The following is a 21,659-nucleotide window of genomic DNA, read 5'->3' as shown; positions in this document are numbered from 1 at the left end:
CCAGAGGGCAAATGAGTAGCTTTTGCTGTCACTCAAAAGTCACCCCTCCCTCTCCTCCCAAACAGCCACTGCTTTGCATTGTATAGTATTTATTTAACTTTATGCACGAGTGGCCTCAATATACTTCTGTTCTTTTCTTTAAAAACATTGACTGTAGCCCAGCTGGCATGGCTCAGTGGTTGAGTGTCAACCTATGAACCAGGAGGTCATGGTTCAATTCCCAGTCAGGTCACATGACAAGGTTGCAGGTTTGATCCACAGGGTGAGTCGTGCAGGAGGCAGCCAATCAATGATTCTCTCTCATCATTATATTTCTCTCTCTCTCTCTCTCTCTCTCTCTCTCTCTCTCTCTCTCTCTCTCTCTCTCTTTCTCTCTCTCTCTCTCTCTCTCTCTCTCTCTCTCTCTCTCTCTCTTCCTCTCTGAAATCAATAAAAACATATTTCTTAAAAAATAATAAAATAAAATCATAGGATGAAAACTCCTATGAAGGAGTCTAAGACATCTCTAGAATGATGATGTTGAGGACAATGATGTTGATGATTGATGATAGTGATCATGTCAGTTAGCAATGCTGATAGTGATAACGGGTGAAGAAGCAGAAAGAAATGATTGGCCCACGCCTCCCTATCTTTTCTAATGATTAATATGCAGTCCAGCCTTCTAGATCCAACTCAAAAATCTGTCACTCCCATCAATACCATTCCAGAGACTAGAAATATTATATCGAGTACTTTCTACATCTAAATAGCACATTGTAGCAGCCAGCCTACAAGAGAGCCCCCACTGATCCTCACCTACTGGTATTCATATCTTTGCACAGTCCACTTTCACACTGAACAGGCCTGGCCCACGTTACCGGAAGAATGTTGTGGAAATGATGCTGTGTGACTTCTGAGCTAGGCCATTGAAATATAAAAACTGCCTTTTCCACCTTGCTCTCTCTTTGAACCTGAACTCGGTAGAAATCCAGTTGCCATGTCATGAGGACGCTCAAGCAGCCTTTGGGAGAGGTACATGTGATAAGGAGCTGAGGCCTCCTGCTGGCTCGTCCGCCATGTGCACCAACCACTGCAAACTGGATCCTCCAGCTTCCAGACAGCTTTCAGCGGGCAGCAGCCCCAGCTGACACATTGACCTTAACCTTGTGAGGGACGCTAAGCCAGAATGAAAGAGCCCGAGCACCCAAGGCAAGCAGCTCCAGAATTCATTATGCATAGAAACCATGTGAGATAATAAACATTCATTGTTGTTTTATGACCATACGTTTTTGGAATAATCTGTGACATAGCAATAGATAACTGATACAATGGTTAAATGCATGGGCTCTGGAATTACAGTGCCTGAGTTCAAATCTTTTCTGTATCACGCACTGCTGTGTCATCTTAGATAAATCATTTAATGTCTCTGGGCCTCGGTTTCCTCATCTGAAAAATGAGGAAATAGTAATACCTGCTTCCTACTCATGAGAGAAGATTCAATTAAATGAGATGTGCCTCTAAGGCACGAAGCACAGGGCCTGGCATAAAGAACACACCAGGTAAACACTAGTTCTTATTGCCAAGCCCCTCAAAAGCTTTCCCGGTGTCCCACGTAAAATGAGTCCTTTCTTCTCTGAATTCTGAGCACATTTGCCATTGTTTTTGCAAAAACAGAAAGAGAATAAGAACAGAGTTGACTTTGAGCAGGAGTTAGTATACTTGACAAGTGTGATCACAACTGATCTTTGCACAGTCCTTTAAGTGTAAGGGACTTGCAGCTTAAGCATCTAAGTCTTGTTCATCTTAATATGTTGACATGTGGCTTGTCCAGCAGATCGAAGGGGCTAGCCTGCGAGAAGGCTATTTGTATGAGGGACCAGGAAACATGCCACCTTAAGGGATTAAAGATTTTTAACATTAAAGATGACCGATTAAAGATGGCCAATTAAAGAGAACATGAAGTCTTTGACACTCCACACATTGAAGGGTAGGATCTATTTCACCTCCCCTGAATCCGGCCTGGCCTGGGACTGTTTTTGACAAATAAAATTCAGTGAAAGTGACACTATGATAATTCTGGGTCTAGCCTTTGAAGAAGACTCACAACTTCCTCTTTGGTCTCTTGGAGCCTCCAGATCAGACCACCCAGCACCGTGGTTGGCAAACTTCGGCTCTCCAGCCACAGGCGGCTCTTTGACCCCTTGAGTGTGCCTCTTCCATAAAATACCACAGCTGGGCGAGTCTATTTTGAAGAAGTGGCATTAGAAGAAGTTTAAGTTTAAAAAATTTGGCTCTCAAAAGAAATTGCAATCGTTGTACTGTTGATATTTGGCTCTGTTGACTAATGAGTTTGCCCACCACTGACCCAGCAGACAAATGCCACCAGGTGATTCTAGTTAATACCAAGTAGAGCATCAGAAGCATCCTGCAGAGCCCTGCCTGAATTCCTGTGTGTAAATGTGTGAGTTTTGAGGTAGTTTATGATACAGTGTAAAATATATCTGACGTGTAGGATCCACATATCCCAAAGTACATAGAGATAGAATTCAGGGAGTCCATACATTTAAAGGGGGGAAGTTACATCTTGATTTTTGCTAACCTGTAACTGTAATGTAGTGTTTCTTTTATTTAGAGTGTAGGCAGCAAACCTCACTCGTATTGGCTACACTTATGACTTTGACACTAATAAGGGATTTATAGTCTTTTTCAAACTGTGTGTACACACACACTCACACACACACACACATGCACACATAAAACTTAAGAACACTGGAAGACAGAGCAAAGCAGTGGGCCAGTGTTATGGGAAGAAGGATGATTCTGATCATGAGATTCTATTTCCAACCTGTCTATGACTCATGCCTGAGCCCCTGAAACAAGGGGTCTGCATTGACAGTCGTCAAAAAGGCTGTTTTACTGAAATAACTGTGAAACCTTGAGAGCCCAAGTGGCATTGCCTCAGCAGGACAAACAGAAGCAGGCAGCTCAGCCAGAGCCAGAGAGAAGAGGAGACCATGGCAACGTCTTCAGTGAGCCGGAAGGACTCGGTGAACACAGGCTGAGTGTGGGTGGGGGACTATTCAGAAACAGGTGGAAATAACTCTGAACAAGGAGGAAAGAGTACAGAGACAAGTCTGTAGGACAGTTTGGAATGGCTTGGAAAACATGGGCTGTAAGACATCAGCAAAATAATGACCTTTTTGCAGAGACCAGACGAGGTTCAACAACTTAACAGAAGACATTGAGGTGGTAAGTGGTTGAACCAGGATTCAAACTCAGAGCTGTCTGGCTCCAGGAAGTTGGTCCAGTTTTACCTGATGGTTCTCCTTACTAAGGCGCATGATCTTCTTCACACATCTTGAGTTCCCAAACATCAGTGTCTGCTCGTGTTCTTCCCTTCATTGGTTTTTCTTCCCCAGTTCCTCCTAACCCTCACTCTACTCCGCAAAATCCCTTTCATATAAGCTTTTTCTTGTTCCATCAAAAGAATTTATCGTGCTCTATATTTCCATAACCCTTTATTCATTATAGATTTTATAAACATTGAAAGCTTTGGCCTCTTTGTCTCCCTGACTGGATTAAGAATAGAATTATTACTTATCATTATTATTAGCTAACATTCTCTGAACACCTATTAGATACTAGTCCAAAGATCTAACATTTAGGTATTTAATAGCTATAGCCCTATTTTATAGGCACTACTATTACTTTTATTTTACAGACATGAAAACTAAAACACAGAGATTGGGTCAAGTTGCCCAAGAATACCCAGCTACTAGAAGGCAGATCTGGGATGTGAACCTATGTCTGTCTGACTAGGTTATAAGGCAGAGATCATGCCTATGGTTCTTTTATTATTATTATTATTATTATTATTATTATTATTATTGATTTTTGACAGAGAGGAAGGGAGAGGGAAAGAGAGCTAGAAACATCTATGAGAGAGAAACATCAACCAACTGCCTCCTGTACACCCCCTAATGGGGATGTGCCCACAACCAAGGTACATGCCCTTGACCTGAATCGAACCTGGGACCTTTCAGTCCGCAGACTAACACTCTATCCACTGAGCCAAACTGGTTTCGGCATGCCTATGGTTCTTTATACCAAACACAAGGGTCTCACCCTCGTGTGCACTCAGTAAATAATCCCTGAATGAATGATGGATAGACATATCATGTCTGTTTGGTCAGTCCTACTCCACGTCCTGCACTTGGTGCATGAGAAGATACCCATTAATATTTATTAATGAATCGAATGATTGAATATGTTTCTAGTGCCCTGTGGTGGGGGGTGGGGGGGCAGGAATCCTATATAATAGAATGCTAATATGCAAATCAACTGAACAGCGGAACCGCCGGTAGCTACAATGCACACTGACCACCAGGGGACAGATGCTCGATGCAGGAGCTTCCCCCTGGTGGTCAGGGTGCTCCCACAGGGGAAGCGCCACTCAGCCAGAAGCCAGGCTCATGGCTGGCGAGCACAGTGGCAGGAGCCTCTCCTGCCTCCACAGCAGCACGAAGGATGTCCAACTGATGGCTTAGGCCAGTTTCCCATGGGCATCGTCCCCCCTATCAGTCAGACATCCCCCAAGGGCTCACAGACTGCAAGAGGGCACAGGCTGGACTGAGGGACCCCCTCCCCCGAGTGCACAAATTTTGTGCACCAGGCCTCTAGTACAGACATAAAATGATCCTTTCAGGTAAGAGTTGTCACAACTCTCGATTCTGATGTCCTGACTCTTGTCTGGGGCCATCCCCACCAACAAGCACTTTTTTTAAAGCCTAGCAGAACCCAAACCTTGCCACATTCTTAGACTGACTTCCCGGCAGCTGGGGAGTCCAGTGAGCATGTCAAGGAGGAACGGAGTATGCCACCTGTGAAGCTTCTGGCTAGAGTTACGTTCTGAGCCAGACCCAGAGGTCTGGTCTTGGAGCAAGCCAGCATTCATAAAGAGCAGATTTCATATTCTCAAGCCACTACTTCAATAAAACAACAACAACAACAATAATGTGCTGAAAGAATAACTAGCTCTGCACCATTATTTACAAACTCCTGGCCTGGCCCGGTGACTTCAGTGGAAAGCCTCCAGGTGTCCCAGGTGACGGGGAAAGATGAGGTGTGATACAGGGAGAAAAGGGGGCTCATTGAGCCCTCACGACAGCAGTGCTTTGCGGTTTTGCTGGGGGTGATGGTCCCAGCCAGGCCAGCACGGCGGCCCACGTTTCCTCACCTGGTTTCAATCACCCACAGAGGTCCCAGGAGCACCTTTTCCCTGCCAGGTGCATTTCTAAAGTGGGCACAGGGAGAGGGAAGGAGAGGCCCAGCGGAGGGGGAGAAAGTGGGGCATGCAATTTGGGATTCTTCTGAAATAAAACAACACAGGCCATAAAGTTAAATTACATACGAACTATAAAAGGCCCAGCCCAGGACCTGGCACAAGATTAAATGCTAAATAGGTGTGAGTTCCCTTTCGCTCTGCTATTCCCAATCAGGCCTAATCTACTGCTAACAGGTGAGTAGAGATTTTTTTAATGCTGTGATCCAGTCAGGGCTAATATTCAGCCAGTTTGCCCAGGATTGGCTGTTTATGGTAAAGTCTCCATCTCAATGGGGTCGTGTCTCTGCCTTCTAGTTATGATATGGTTCAAATATTACATCTGGGGCCAAATATTCATTTATTCAATACATACACAAGGGGTGTCTACTATAGGCCAGAACCTGGTCAGACAGCAGTGAAAGCCTGGATGCAAAAGGAAATTGAAAATGCCCTCTCTGTTTATGGAGCTCACATTCCAACAGGAGAGACCAATAAAGTAGTATAATCCGCAGTCGGTGAGATGTGGGTCAGTGGTATGGAGAAAACGTAGGGCAGGCTCAGCCAAGGCAGGAGAGCAGTTTTTGAAGTTGGGTTTTTTGTGTGTGTGTTTTTTTTTGGGGGGGGGGGGTTGTTTTGTTTTGTTTTTTAATATATTTTATTTATTTTTTACAGAGAGGATGAGAGAGGGATAGAGAGTTAGAAATACCAATGAGAGAGAATCATGGATCAGCTGCCTCTTGCACACCCCCTACTGGGGATGTGCCCGCAACCAAGGTACATGCCCTTGACCAGAATCGAACCTGAGACCTTTCAGTCCGCAGGCCAACTCTCTATCCACTGAGCCAAACCGGTTTCGGCCAGTTTTTGAAGTTTTCAGTGAAGTGTCATACACATAAGGAAAAGTGAGCCAATCGTAAGTGTTTAGCTCGACCAATTTTCTCAGAGTGCATGTAAGCATGGGAGCAGCATCCAGCTCAAGACACAGAACTGTGGGTTCCATGTCACAGCAAACTTCCCTGATATTGGGGGTGGGGTGTCCCTTGAGCTGTTGGCCAAATATTTCCAGCTCTCTGCCTCCTGGACATGAGGCAAGATTGCAATGTTCTGCTCCCTGTTAGGGACAGCCATTCATTTGCCCTGAGCCTATGACACGTGAGAGGGAGTAGTGAGCATCACTTCTCCGTGACCCCCATCATGCAGTGCTGATGGTGGGATCCTTGTTACCATGGAGTGTCCATCAGCCTGGGTCCCAAGGGACTCTAATGAGCAGAGCCCTGCTAACGTCCAATGGGCATATAGCATGTGGACAAATTAAACCATTGTTGGTTAATCTGCTGAGAGGAGGGCCTTGTTTGTTACCTCTGCATATCTAGCCCGTCCTGACTGACAATGAAGATGATATTTCATGAGGGATCCGAGAAGACAGGAGTGAGCCTTCTGGAACCCTCGAGGGAGAACAAGCCAGGGGCAACATATTCCAAGACCCTCAAACAGAAGTGTAGGAGGTGTGAGGAACAGGGTCTGAGGATGAAATGCCCTAGAAGCAGACCTTGAGACAAAGATTTGAATGGAAGGAATTTGTCTGGCAGTAAATCCCAGAAACACTAAGAAGGGGGTGAAGGGAAGGGGCGAAGTCATTATAGGGAGGGTCTTTCATGAGCAGTTACCCTGGGGCTCCGTCCCCCTGGAGACATCTGGGAGGTCTCAGACCTGTTCCCCTGGGTGTTTATCCACCCACACTGGCTATTGACTGAGGCTGTTCTCAGAGCTGTCCTCTGTCCTGTCCCTGCCAGGTTGCCTCAGGCCTGAAATGGAATGGGGAGGGACAGGGACTGTGGGCAATATGCAAAGATCCACTACAAACACCAAGAATGCTGAAGCACCATATATACTTATATATGGATAGAAGTATAAATTACAGAACCACCCAAAATCCATTGGCAACCTCTCCAGACTAAACAAATTATCCAGGCTTACTGCCTCATCGGGACCGTGCAACCCCCTCCTACCTGTTAGGCTGCCTCCAGCCTCACTCACCCCGATCTGATTCATCCTTCATGCTCAGCCAAAGTGGTCTATAAAACATGAGAATCTGACAGGGGCACCTCCCTGCCCAGAATCCTTCAGTGGTTTTCCATCCGTGTCAGGATATTCGGCAAGCTCTCTGGGTTGGCAGACAAGACCCTATGTGTGGGAGCTGGCCCTGCCTATGGTGACAACTCATTCCCACCACTCTCCATCTCATCGCTGATGCTCCAGCCACAGCCTATGGCGCAGCACCCCCACCGCCCCTTGTCCTCTCAAAGCCCTATGCCTCTGCGAATGCTGTTCTCTCCACCTGGAGTCCTCCTATGCCTCCCTTCATCTTTGTTCACCTAATCAGCTCTCATTCATTCATTCAGCAAATATTCACCCAGGGTGTACCTTGCGCCAGGCACTGGGACACAGCTGTAAATAATCAGACCAGCCCCTCTTGAACTCAGTGAAGATTATTAGAGGGAGAAACCAGTAATAACAAAGTAAATGAGTAAGAAAATCAAATGGTAGTAAATGCAGTGATGCCAAAAAATAAAAAATAATAACAACCAGCCCTAGCTGGTTTAGCTCAGTGGATAGAGCATCGGCCTGAGAACTGAAAGTTCCCAGGTTCGATTCCGGTCAAGGGCACACGCCCGGGGTTATGGGCTCGATCCCCAGTGGGGGCCTTGCAGGAGGCAGCTGATCAATGATTCTCTCTCACCGTTGATGTTTCTATCTCTCTTTCTCTCCCTTCCTCTTTGAAATCAATTTTTTTTTAAAGAATTTTTTTTTAAAAAACTGCTCTCTGCCTACCTTCTTTCATGCCCCTCCCTCTGGCCACTGCTACTGCTAACATTTTCGGTGAGTGACTTGGCAGGTCAGCAGGTGGCTGGAGCTCCGGCAGAGGGGAGAAGCATAAACACAGGGTTTTATTACCCAGGGGCCAACGGTCACTGCATCTTCGTTAGGCCAGAGCCACAGGTCACTGAAACTGGACCGGAGCTTCAGAACCACAGCTCCCCGGACACCCAGCGCCTGGGGAAGGCTAAGGGATTATCTTTCCAGCAAACACTCATTGTGCTTTCCACCCTTACTCAGAACCAAAAGATTTCACCCCAACCAGACCCGTCCTGGCACACGAAACGGGACCATCCGCAGGAATGCAGCCTAGCGGTGGCCACTTGGCATCCGACACGCAAAGGGCGAAGGAGAAAAACAACAGCGATCTCCTGCAGCGCGCGCTCCTCCTCCGTCATTACCCTGGGATGGTCGGTTTCTTATGTTTTTCTTTCTTTTTCTCCATCAACAACACAGTGTGCCATTACTTTTCAGAAAGTTCCTTGGAGAAAATGCAATAATAATAATAATAATAATAATAATAAAATAAGTGCGTTTTCAGGACCCCCCCCCCCCCCCCCACGGTTAAAACCACTAGACTCCAGATTTTTCTGAGGAGAAGAAGTCCCATAAACATTCTCCAACGCGGACAGCCCTCGCCTGGCACTGGGAACCTTGTGTTTGGCATCCAGATGGATGGCAGGGGGCACACCTGCTATAGGCAGCCCTTAATGCTGGGGGTGTGCCGAGAGAGAACGTGGGCCCTGCAGGTAGGCAGGGCAGAAATTGGAGCCAGGGGGCTGGGGCGGGGGCTGGGGCTGGGGCTGAGGCTGGGGCTGGGGCTGAGGCTGGAGCTGGGGCTGAGGCTGGGGGAGCCCTGTGCTTAATGGGATCCACCTGTTGCAAACTGCCTGGCAGGAAAGCCCTCCAGTCAACTGGGCCCTTTTTAAAACCATGTGCTTTGAAAACACAGACCAGGAAATAGCAAGGATAAAGAACAGGAGGGGTGCGTTGGTAAAAGTGGGCGAAGGAAGAAGGAAAAAGAGGAGTGGGAGACAGAGAGAGAGAGAGTGGAAGGAAAGAAGGAATGGAAAGAGGGAGGAGGGAGAAAGGGAGATGTGGAGCTCATTTGGGGCACAATGGATTGAATATGCTTGTGCCTTTCGTGGATCTTGGCTGCCATCGACACAAAGAAAGCCCTGGTATGGAAGGATGTCCAGCAGCTCGCTGGTTCATCAGAAGGCCCGAGACACGGTCCCTGAAAATATTCAGACAAGCGGGAAGTGAAGTTCCTGTGGAATCAGCCGGCTGCGGGTGCTGCCAGGGCCAGTGCCATCCTGGACAGTTACACCTCAACCCTGGACGTTCTGCGTCGCCAGCAAATAACCTGATTGTCTCTGCGCCTTACAGAGGAAGAGCTCTAGGCGGAGAGTCTACGATGAGCTGAGAACTAGCAGAACAGGCGTCCGCTGTGAGGCCTTCAGACCTCCAGGGAGTGATGCCAACCAAGTGTGCATGTGACCGGGGCTGGTCCAGGACGAAGAAGAGAGGTGTGGGCAGGAGGTGTCTGACCTCGGTGTCCTCAGCCTGTGGAGGGGGCACGCTGAGCCCGGGAACAGATGGCCTCGTCCAGGAGACAGGGAAGAGCAAGGATGAGCACTGCCCGTGATGGCTCCTTAGGTCTGATGGAGGAAGAGAAGCTCATGCAGGTCCAAGGAAGAGGGCCTGGCCAAGGAAGCCGGAAGAAAACCAGACTTGAGGGCAGGTGGAAGCCAAGGGAGGAAATGGGCACCTGTAGTGGGCACCTCATGACTTCAGCAGGAACCACTCGGATGGAGGGACAGAAGAGGGAAGAAAAGGAGACTCCTTGGGAAGTTTGCCTGTGGGTGGAGGCATGAGGTAGGTGTTTTGTTTTGTTTTGTTTTGTTTTGTTTTGTTTTATTGTTTTGTTGGGTTTTTTGGAATGGACAAGAGATGAACACATTCAAGACCAGACTGGATGGAGCCAGGAGAGATGTGATTGGGTCATTCTGGAGGGCTCTGTCATTCATTGGACAAATAATATTGGACACTTAGCTATAGGCTTGGGCAGGCTAGCACAATGGCCCAGACCACAGCCTCTGGGTGTTTGAATCTTGGTTCTGCCCCTGAATAGCTGAGTGAGCTTGATTGGGTCCTTTAAACTCTTTGAGCCTCAATTTTCTCAGCTGTAAAATGAGACCAATAAATATAACGTACTTCACAGCCTTGTGGGGAATAAATGAGTTAAAGCATGAAAACAATGACACCAGCAAACCTTCATATTTATTATTTCAGACAGGTGTGTGAATGCAGTCCCTGTCCTCCACAGCAGCCAGACTCTGAAGTAGAAATAGTGATCTTTTTTTAATGTATTTTTTTCTGGGATTTTTTTTTTCTCTGTCTCCATTAGCCTCTATAATGTAGACATGAATGTATATTTTCAACCAATCTTTATCAGGTTCCTACTTTAATGCACTAAGCACTTCGATTCTCACAAATAGCTCTGTGAGGGACTGTTAGAGTCACCCCATTTACAGGTGTGGAACTGAGGCAATGAGAAGTCACTTAGCCAGAGTCACACAGCCAGACAACTGGTTCCAGAGCCTGCCACTAGGCTTTCCTGCCCTCACTAACTCCAAGAAACCCAAGGGTAATAACAGGAAGTGAGGTAAGCGGCCCACAGCCAACAAGATGCAGGAACAGATGGAAAGTGGGAAGGAAGCAGGGCTAGAAGGATACCTGACCAGCGTGTATCCTTCCGAGGCTGGCTTCTGGGAGAATCTAGAAGGATTAGAGGCCAGTGGGGATGCATTTACATTGAACCACCCAAAATACCCAGTGGTCTCTGATTTACAAGCTAGGACCTTGGTGGTCTCTTAAGAGAGACCATGTTGTCTTTGACTTCCAGGCACCCATTCAAAGGACTCCAATGGAAAAAGACTCTTGCCGAAACCAGTTTGGCTCAGTGGATAGAGCGTCCGCCTGAGGACTGAAAGGTCCCAGGTTCGATTCCGGTCAAGGGCATGTACCTCACACTCCCCGGTGGGGGGGGGGGGGGGGGTGCAGGAGGTCACTGGTCAATGTAGCTCTCTCATCGATGTTTCTAATTCTCCCTCTCCCGTCCTCTCTGTGAAAAATCAATAAAAATATATATATATGAAAAAAAAGAAAAAGACTCTTCCCAAAGTCACCGGGGGACCCCAGGACTCAGACAGGGTTTCTAAAGCAGAATGAGGCATGCTCTGAACAGCTGGGTGAGCCAGAAAGAGTTTTGCCTGCTGACTTCACTTTTTATCTCTGCCCAGGGGCACCCCGAGGCCACCACAGACTCTGCAGCCAGCCATTTCTGGAAGGAATTTCCACCAAGAAGAAATAATGGGTTTTGCGGTAACAAAACGCAGAGATGAGCAAACCACCCGCGGGTGGTGTTTGTAACTTTCATTGTTTCTTTGGGATTAAGCGTTCGCCCCAACAAGGGCAGGGGCAGGCTGTAATGGTGGATTCCAAGCTGCTTGAGGTGGTTTGACACACTGCCCACTCTGAGCACGTGACCCTAACAAATGTTTTAAGGCGTTTTTCCCAATGCTGGGTTGACTTAGAGAGATTTGAGTCCCCAACAAAGGAAACTTCCCAGCTGCCCACACACTCCCATTCCTCCTTCCCTTCCATCCACACCCCTCCGCCAAGTCTGGTTTCTTAGCATGAGCTTACTTGGAGTCCTTGGCCAATTCATTCCAATTCTCTCCTGATAGGATCGCAGAACCTTAGAGCTAGAAGGGTCCATCAGGAAAAACTGGGCCAAACTTACTTTACAGAGCACAGCTAATTCCAATAGTCTGGACTGGAACCTGCAGCTTCCGGGACCAGTCCCTTCTCTGTCCTCTGCGCTCCACTGCCCTCTTCTGGTAATGGCTGGAAATTGCCTTTTGGGTCTGCATTAGTTTCCAAGATTGTCTTGAAGCTCTGACACCTCCTGGGGGCAGACTTTTCTCTGCAGAGCGGCTCCAGGGAGTGAGGCTCTAGGCTGAGTTCCTCTTTGCAAATCTCACTCCCTCTCTCATATAGTGCTGGCTAACCATAGGCGGCCTCATTCACAAGCCTCAAATTTTCTTTCTTTTATAAAAAACTTTTTTAAAAATATATTTTATTGATTTTTTTTACAGAGAGGAACGAAGAGGGATAGAGAGTCAGAAACACCCATCAGCTGCCTCCCGCACACCTCCTACTGGGGATGTGCCCACAACAAAGGCACATGCCCTTGACTGAAATTGAACCTGGGACCTTTCAGTTCACAGGCCAATGCTCTATCCACTGAGCCAAACTGGTTAGGGCTCTTTTTTTTTTTTTTTTTTTAACTTTGTAAATGTTTTTTATTTATTTCAGAGAGAGGGAGAGGAAGAGAGGGATAGAAACATCAATGATGAGAGAGAATCATTGATCCACTGCCTTCTGCATGCCCCCTACTGGGTATAGAGCCTGCAACCTGGACAGATGCCGTGACATGCAATCGAACCATGACCTCCTGGTTCACAGCTCAGTATCCAACCACTGAACCACACCAGCTGGGCAAGCCTCACATGTTCAATTCCCTGCCTTTCAGTCACTTCCTAAGTACTATGTACTGAGTACCTTACTGTGGGATGGCACTGTTCTAAGCACCTCAGGTGTAGTCTCTCAAGCTTCGCACAACCCCCTGAAGTAGGTGCTGTCATTAGCATCAGCCCCCCTATCACAGGGAACAGGCCTGGAGAACTTCAGTAGCTTTCCCTATGTCAGGCAGAGAGTGGTATGGCTGGGATTTGAATGCAAGCAGTCTGCCTTCAAAACGCTATTCCTTAACCGTTATATACAAAATAGAAGTATTATATACAAAATAGATGTACAGAGCTGTATCCTTGGACATGATGGCATGCCAATGTTATTGCTATGGAATAGGGAGCGTGACTTTATTTTTTTTTTTTTATTTTTAGTGGGCAGAGAACAGCCTTTAGAGACAGACATGTGTGAATCTGAATCATGGTCCTACCACTTCCTGTGTGTTCCCAGGACACATTATAGAAACTTTCTTAGCAGCAGTGACTGATCAGCAAATCAGAGACAGCACAGTTGTTCTTACTCACTAGGATAATCGTCAGGATTGAGATTTAAAAAAACAAAAACAAAAACGTGTTCAGCCCTAGCTGGTTTGGCTCAGTGGATAGAGCGTTGGCCTGTGGACTGAGGGGTCCCAGGTTCAATTCCTGTCAAAAGCTCTTGCCTGGGTTGTGGGCTTGATTCCCCAGGAAGGGGCTTACCGGAGGCAACCAATCAATGATTCTCTCTCATCATTGATGTTTCTGTCTCTTTCTCCTTCTCCCTTCCTCTCTGAAATCAATTAAAAAATATATTTTTTAAAATGTGTTCTACTTGACCCACGACATAAAAGACAGATACTCAGTTATGGGCTGCTGCTGCTCTTTACATTAATGTCAAAGCGTGCAACATTAGCTGCTCCAAGGCTCAGAGCCTGCCTGGACATAGGAAGGAGAAAGACCCTTGGGACTCTAAGCTTCTACAAACAAAAGATTCCTATTGGCAAAGCCCTTAATGAATCATTATACATTTTCAGAAGGAGTTAATTAGGGGGTGAGTATACATATTACAAAATGTTCATGTCACATAAAAATGCACTCATGGGCCTTTTAAATAGTGATTATCTTAGTGTATTTTAATTGTACAACTGAGTCTACTCTTCAAAAACACAATCGTGTTTGTTTTTTCAAGAAAATTAATCCTGTATTCCCCACTTTAGACACTAGATGGCACTAAATTCTCACTTCAAGCGCCATCTCTGATCCCTAAAGCCACCAGTCCTACTGATTGTGAGCTTCTCCCCACCTGAAAGTTCAAACGTTTAAGCTACTCTAGATTTGCTACTGGTGATTCCAGGCATCTTCTAGAAATAAACAGACTTCAGGTAAAGTTATACAAGATGTCATCCCAGCCTGGCAACTATGCCCAATAACAAATGTAACAAATTACTGGCCTCATCCCAACAAGAAAGAAGATATTTGAGCAGCCACTGTCTACCAGCCTCTGTTGCAAGCTAGGAATCCAGCCTTGGTGAAGACAGAAGTCATCCCTGCCCCTCCCTCTGTCCCCCCAAGAGATTTGCCCACCTGCCCCCAGGGACTTGCCCACCCTCTCGACATTTTTCCCTCAGGCCTCCTGCTGCCCACAGGAAACTCCCAAAGAATTATATATGACTAGTAGCCCTGCACACGAATCCATGCACCAGTAGCTCTCTGCAGGGCCTGGTCACTCCACACCCACTCCGTGCCCATGCCCAGAGGCCCTCCGTGGCCCGGGTGAAATGCTTGCCTAGGACTGGGGGACTCCGGTGGGGCTGAGAGGAGTGGGCACCGCCATCTTGTGGCTATGGGGGCTGCCATCTTTGTGAGGGTGTGATGGTTAATTTGCATATTATAAACCTTTTTATTAGATAGGATGATAAAGTCAAAGAAAGTTGGAAATGGAAGAGGACTTGGAAGACCATTTTATCACCCACCTCACTTTACAGACAGGAGGAGAGGCTGAGAGAGAAGATGAATTAATTATCTAAGGCAACACAGGCAAGCAGACCAGCACCAGGCCCAGCTCCCTGCTCCCAGGTCCTTTTCCACCTGCCTGGTGTCCTTACAACTCCAGCTGGGGTCACCCTTCCTCCTCCCCTCCCCCACCCCCCAGAGCAAACCAGGACCAGCCATACCAGCGAGAAAGAAAAGCTGTGTTGCTAGCTCTCTATCCCTCTTTCTTCCTCTCTGTGGAAAAATCAATAAAATATATTTTTTAAAAAAAAGAAAAAGAAAAGAAAAGCTGTGGTCCTGAGTTTCTAAGAGGGACTCCGTGGGACAGTGAGCAACTACACCCAACTACACCCAATTAGTAACAGGCATTTCCACAGAACATTGCCCAGTATTTAAACACAGATAGGCCGCGGTTTCCTCACAGCCCATTGCCCAACAGGCATTGCTTGTGTGTGTGCTCATGACCAGCACGCTCAGTTTGGCCAAGGCGCCACACCCTTCCCGCCCAGCATGCAGTTCCCTCCCTGCAGGAACTCAGCTGCCCTGGTCCTTTGCTGCCTTGTGGGCATTTGGGATCTTTACTTAGGCCTGGGGTGCAGCCAAAACAAATAGTGGGGTAGAGAAGCAGGAACAAGGTCCTGTCTCCTTCACAGTTAGTGTCCTAGCTTGGAGGAGCAAGTTCCTCTCCCTAACAGTCACTCTCCCTCCCCATCTGTAGAATAAGGGAGCTAGACTGCAGACCCTTCTCAGCCTCAGTTCTCTCAGGCTATTCAGCTATCATTATTATGAAAAGGAATTAGTCATGTTTAAATATAGCACTTTCTGAAGTATTTAGTTGGAGGCCATTTGTTTTCTGACCTATGCTATTTTAAACAATAAAAGTGTGAGTTTTCTCCTATGTTGTTTCTTCTCCTTTAAAAAAAATTTTTTTTTTTTTATTACAACGTATTTCTAACATACCAAAAGGAACCCAGGGTTTGAGGAAATGGATATATATGTGGTAAGTAAATACATCAATCTGTCCATTGTGCTAAGTAACAGAGATATGAGTGCTCACAGGACAAGTCTTGCAATTTTTCCATTTGAATAAATGTTGAGAGGAGAAAAAAGTATAAATAGCACAAATGCACAAGTAGCCCCCAAAGAAATCAAACAACCTGAATTTGGATATTCTGTCTCCTACTCATTTCTTGATACTTTCACTACAATCTCTCTCTATATATATATAAAAGGCTAATATGCAAAGTGTCCCGTTGGGAGTTCAACTGGGAGACCTAGAGTTTGATTGTTCGCTATGACGTGCACTGACCACCAGGGGGTGGCGCAGAATGAAGGCAGTCCCTGGCAGGCAGCCAGAAAGAAGGCCCTGGGCTGCCTCAGATGCCCAGCCAGACCTAGGGATCCTACCTGTGCATGAATTTCATGCACCGGGCCTCTAGTAGATAATATTATTTTGCATGGTTTCTCCATTTTACACGCAAGTTTTCTTTCTATTTCCTTCAGCAACTTGTTTCTTTTCACTCAGCATTTCAGTGGAGGGATTCCTCTGCACTGATGCCCAGAGTGATTCTGACTTATTCATTTTTATTTGTGTTTTGTGGTCCATTGTATGAACAAGTGGCAATGTAGTTATTGGTCAGGCTGCCAGACTCTTTAGGCGTTTCCAACTTTTTTAGTCATAGGCAGTGCTGCAATGCCCATACTTTACCTGGTGTCCTGTCACCTTGTATACATCTAGCAAGTGGACAGGGTTGTGAGATCGTGTGTGGAAGAGTGTGGCCTCTGGAGCTTCAGGCACAGCTGGATCCAGGTGCTCATTAGGAGCCTGTCTCATGCCATTTCTTGGCTTTACTTTCTTCTGTGCTGGTGGCCTCATTCTCTGTAATGGCCCCTGGAGATTCTGGGCTTATGTCCTGTCAGCTTGGCAGCCTCGGGGGACAGAGGACATCCCTTTCTGGAAAATCTAGCAGCAGCTAATGGACCAGATTGGGACATGTCTTCATCTTGAACAAGTCAGACCAGGAGAAGAAAGCTCATTGGCCAAACCTGGGTCATGTGCTCATCCTGATCAGTCAAATAGATCAGAGAGTGATGAAGGGCTGGTTCTTTTTTCCCTTTTCTTTACTTTTTTATTTATTTGTTTGTTTGTTTGTTTATATTGATTTCAGAGAAGAAGGAAGAGGGGGAGAGAAAGATAGAAACATCAATGATGTGAGAGACTCCTCCATTGGCTGCCTCTGCATGCCCTCTTCTTGGGGATTAAGCCTACAACCTGGGCATGTGCCCTGACCAGGAATCCAACCGTAACCTTCTGGTTCATAGGTTGATGCTCAACAACTGAGTCACGTCCATCAGCGAAGGGGTGGTCCTTTAAAGAAGTGGTTATCACATTAAGGAGGACTAGATTCTGAAAAGGCAACACAATGGCAACCACGGTTCCGGACCTCATCACTCCCCCCTTTATGCATCCCTCTACCGTGATTACAGTGTCCTGTGTCCTGTTCAGCTGGGACTCTCCAAGGAACAGAAACCTCCTCTCTCATCCCTACTCCCCACTCCGGTGCAGCTCAGTGCCCCACTCCTGATAAACAGCTGCTGTGGAACCAACCCCTGACCAGGCACAGGCTGAGGAGGGGGAAGAGCAGCCATCCCTTTGCCTCTGTGCTTTTCACCTCCTCCCACTATGGCCCCAACCCAGAGGCAAGACAAGAATGCTCCCACCACACCGCTCGCCTTTCTCCCAGCAAGATGGAGACCCCGGAATGCATCATCCAGTTCACACAGCTACAGGTTTCAGACACCTTGGAGCTGCATGTTTTCTCTAGGTGACCAGGGCAAGATTTGTCAAGATAGAAATGTGTCCAGCCTCCTGGGAATATATATACTAAGAATGGTTATACATTTTAATAGGGTGGATTTTATGGTATATGAATTATATATCCCAAGAAAGCTGTTGGTTTTTTCTTTCTTTTAAAAAAAATATATTTTATTGATCTTTTACAGAGAGGAAGAGAGAGGGATAGAGAGTTAGAAACATCGATGAGAGTCATCGATCAGCTGCCTCTTGCACTTTCCCTACTGGGGATGTGCCCACAACCAAGGTACATGCCCTTGACCGAAATCGAACCTGGGACCTTTCATTATGCAGGCTGATGCTCTATCCATTGAGCCAAACCAGTTTCGGCTGTTGTTTTTTCTTAAAGGACTACTAGGTCTCATAGGGTATGATCCCATGCATTTGAAATTCAGAAATGGGCAAAAGTGGTCTATGGTGAGAGTGGTCGGAAGAGTGGTGACCATGGGGGCTACCGGCTGTGGGCCATGGAAAGCCCCTGGAGGGCTGGGAATGCTGTTGCCGGAAGCCAGTTCCAGCATGTCATAATTGCAAGGGTTTCATCAAAAGGTTGATGGAACTTGGGGATTCAACAAGGGCTGAGTCGCATATGTTATCGCCTGTTGGAATTACTAAAGACATTTCACCAAACCTGAAAAAGGTTTGAATAGATCAGTGTTTTTCAACGTTTTTTGGGCAAAGGCACACTTGTTTCATGAAAAAAATCACGAGGCACACCACCATTAGAAAATGTTAAAAAATTTAACTCTGTGCCTATATTGACTATATATAAAGTAATTCTCTTGAATAGGAATCAAATAAACACAAAGAAAGTATTTTATAATTACTTTATTATGAAATATTAAGTAAACAAAATAGTGAAAAATTATAAAATTCTTGTCTTGTCTGCCCCTACGGCACACCAGGCAACATCTCGCGGCACACTAGTGTGCCGGGGAACAGCGGTTGAAAAACGCTGGAATAGATGATTGTGTGCTGCAAGATAGTTCAGGGCATCCTAATCTACATGTTATTGCCTCCTACTGGCCAAACACCTGACCAGTCGTAGGCTATTCCTCAATCTGACAATGCTTCTGTATGGAAACCCTGGCCTTTGAAGTGTATATCTCCACATTGCCTTTAGGACAAATTGTACTAATAAAAAGCAAGGGGTCCTGAGACACAAGGAGAACTTAGCTCCTTTAGCTAAAGCTCCTCTGACTCCCAATGCCTTTCAAAATTATCTTTCATCTCTGGACTCTTACTTCAGTTACACACGGATCCTTTCTCCAGATTGCTGAACCCTTCTTATTGCTGGAACAAGAATCCCAGCATGCTGTGTGTTTTGATCTGGTGGTTAATCCATGGTGAAGTGTGTGTAGATTCATCAGCTGTGCACTTCAGGTGCATGGGCCTTAAAGCATGCGAGTTATCTATAAGAATAAAAGTGTAATATGCTATTTAGACCGGACAGCCGAATGACCTTTTGGACATCCTTCCAGACATCTGAGGGCCGAGGATAACCGCTGCTGCTGCTAGGGGCAAGCCCCTTGCACAAATGCTATGCATCAAGCCTCTTCAAACTACGGCCCGCGGGCCACATGCAGCCCGCAGAGGAGTCTGATCCGGCCCGCCAGGTTTTTTGGGCAGTGAGCGCAGCCGAGGTGTTACAGTAGGAATTAGTAGTTCATATAGTCCGGCTCTCCAGCTCTCTGAGGGACCATGATCTGGCCCCCACTTTAAAAAGTTTGAAGACGCCTGAAGCACTTCAATATAAAGTAAATCCCAAAAGTGTGAGGTAATTTTAAGTGAAGAAAAGAAGCCAGTTCTAGAGTCATTCCGACCACAGGTTTTTAACTTAAAAAACTGGGTTCTAATTATGGCTCTACCACACCCTTATCTGTGCCTCATAAGTACTTGAGGGAATGAGCTATTTAATCTCTCTGTGCCTCATTTTCTCCACCTGTAAAGATGGAAATAATAATAGTATCTTCACTGTTGTGCCATTTTGAGTGAGTTAATCCTTGTAAAACCCTTGGAACAGTGGTTAGTACGCAGTAAGTGCTCAATAAACATTCGTTCTTTCTCTCATTACCGATGTAGGTCAAGCACAGTGTGATCTCTGTGGGTAGAGAGGTCAGAGACACAGCCCTATCACCCATGGAGTGCACCACCCAATGGGAAGCCAGCAGCCACAGGAAGAGTGCCCATCCAGCCTGTGGTTCCAGGACGGGAACACAGAGCACTTGGAGTGGGAGGAAGAAAAATGTGCAAAGGCGCCTGGTGGTGGAGCATGAGGGATGGTTCGGTTGGACAGTGCAGTTACGAGCAGAGTCCATGGAGATGAGGCTGGGTGGCAGGGAGAGAGCAGTCAGCAAGTTCCTTCTCAGCCCGTCGTGGAGCTGGGGATTTCCCCTGAGGTCAAAGGGGGACACCGAAGGATTTAATGGGGGACACCGGCAGATCTCCTTTGAGGAAGACCACTCTCTGAATGGCAGGCAAGATAGAGACAAGGGAATATACCTGCACCTAACGACATATACTGTAATTGGCACGTTTAGATCATACTTATTGCTGGTCTCCTCCCAGCTGGACCATGCCGATGGAGAGAATGCTCTGGGATGCGGGATGGCGTGGCTGTGTCAGGACTTCCCTTGGCAGGGGACGGGGTGTGTGATATGGGGAGTGTGGAGAGGCAGGAAAACAGAGAAGCAGAGAGGGGGGTGACTCCTGAGCTTTTGGCCTAAGGAGTGAAGGGGGCAGTGGTTTCACTTACTCTGGGAGGAAATGCTGCCTTTAGTTTAGACCTGTGAGAGGTCTGGTGGTGTGTGGCCAGACATTATTAGAAAAACAGATCCGTATCTCAGAGGCATGCTTTGAGGAAGACATGGGGTGATTGCAAAGCATTTCACCACTGGTAAAGCATGGGTGCCCATGCGTTAGGATGAATGCTGGCCATGGGGCGGCACAGGGTCCTGCAGGCCCTCGCTGTGCCTAGGTGTTAACTTGTCAGCTGCTGGGCTGAGATGAGGTCTAGAGGTCCCAAGGGAGGCACTCCGGTGACCCAGGGATACAGATCTCTACCAAGCAGCACATTGGGTTGAAATACGATTACCTCTGGTATGGCTGCACATGGACCAGCCTGGAGTTCTTAACTCCATGCCCGATGTTGTGCTAAACTAAACCCTGACCACCCATGACCTCATTCAAACCTCACAACCACCCTGTGAGGTATCACCACCACCATCATCTCCATTCTGACAGGGGCAGTGGTCGAGCTGTCTTCTCCCAAGTGTACTGGTACTCTCACCTGGGAAATTTCACTGCAGCCTCTGATGCTGGATCACCTGCAATTTAATCAGCATCTTCAATTGTTTGTGCACATTCCCTGTTCAAAAAGCAGGGCAGCCCTAGCTGCTTTGGCTCAGTGGATAGATGAGTGTTGGCCTGCAGACTGAAGGGTCCTGGGTTTGATTCCAGTCAAGAGCACATACCTCAGTTGCAGGCTCCTCTCTGGCCTGAACCCTGATCAGGGCTCATGTAGGAGGCAACCAATTGATTTCTCTCACATCAATATTTCTCTCTTTCCCTCTAAAAATCAATGGAAAAATATCCTTGATGAGGATTCACACACACACACACACACACACACACACACACACACACACAGCAGGGCAACCGTGTTTCCTGAAGGTTCCCATCACTCATGGAGGCATTCCAAGAGACATCCTCAGCCCTTTGCAACCAGTTCTAATCACCCCCAGCCCAGCCCTCGCAGAACTGACCACTCCCTCCTCTGTGCCCCATTGCCCCTGGCTAAGGCACCTGTCATTCCATATGACTACTGTCACCCCCACTGGAATGTAGGCCCCTGGAAGACAAGGAGCCTGTCACACACATCTTACATTCATTGATGCCTAGCAAACATCTGGCATGGGCTCAATAAAAGTTTGCTGAATGAGCAGACACATGAACGAGACTGAACTGTGATTAGTATTTGGGGTAAGATGGAGCTCCAATTGCCCTCCCATCAGGAATATGTAAATTCATAATGCATCCCTTTTATTTTCATCACTTGAAT

The sequence above is a fragment of the Pipistrellus kuhlii genome, unplaced genomic scaffold (assembly GCF_014108245.1).
Source record: "Pipistrellus kuhlii isolate mPipKuh1 unplaced genomic scaffold, mPipKuh1.p scaffold_m20_p_3, whole genome shotgun sequence".
Taxonomy (NCBI): Eukaryota; Metazoa; Chordata; class Mammalia; order Chiroptera; family Vespertilionidae; genus Pipistrellus; species Pipistrellus kuhlii.
Note: the sequence above shows the minus strand (reverse complement) of the source record.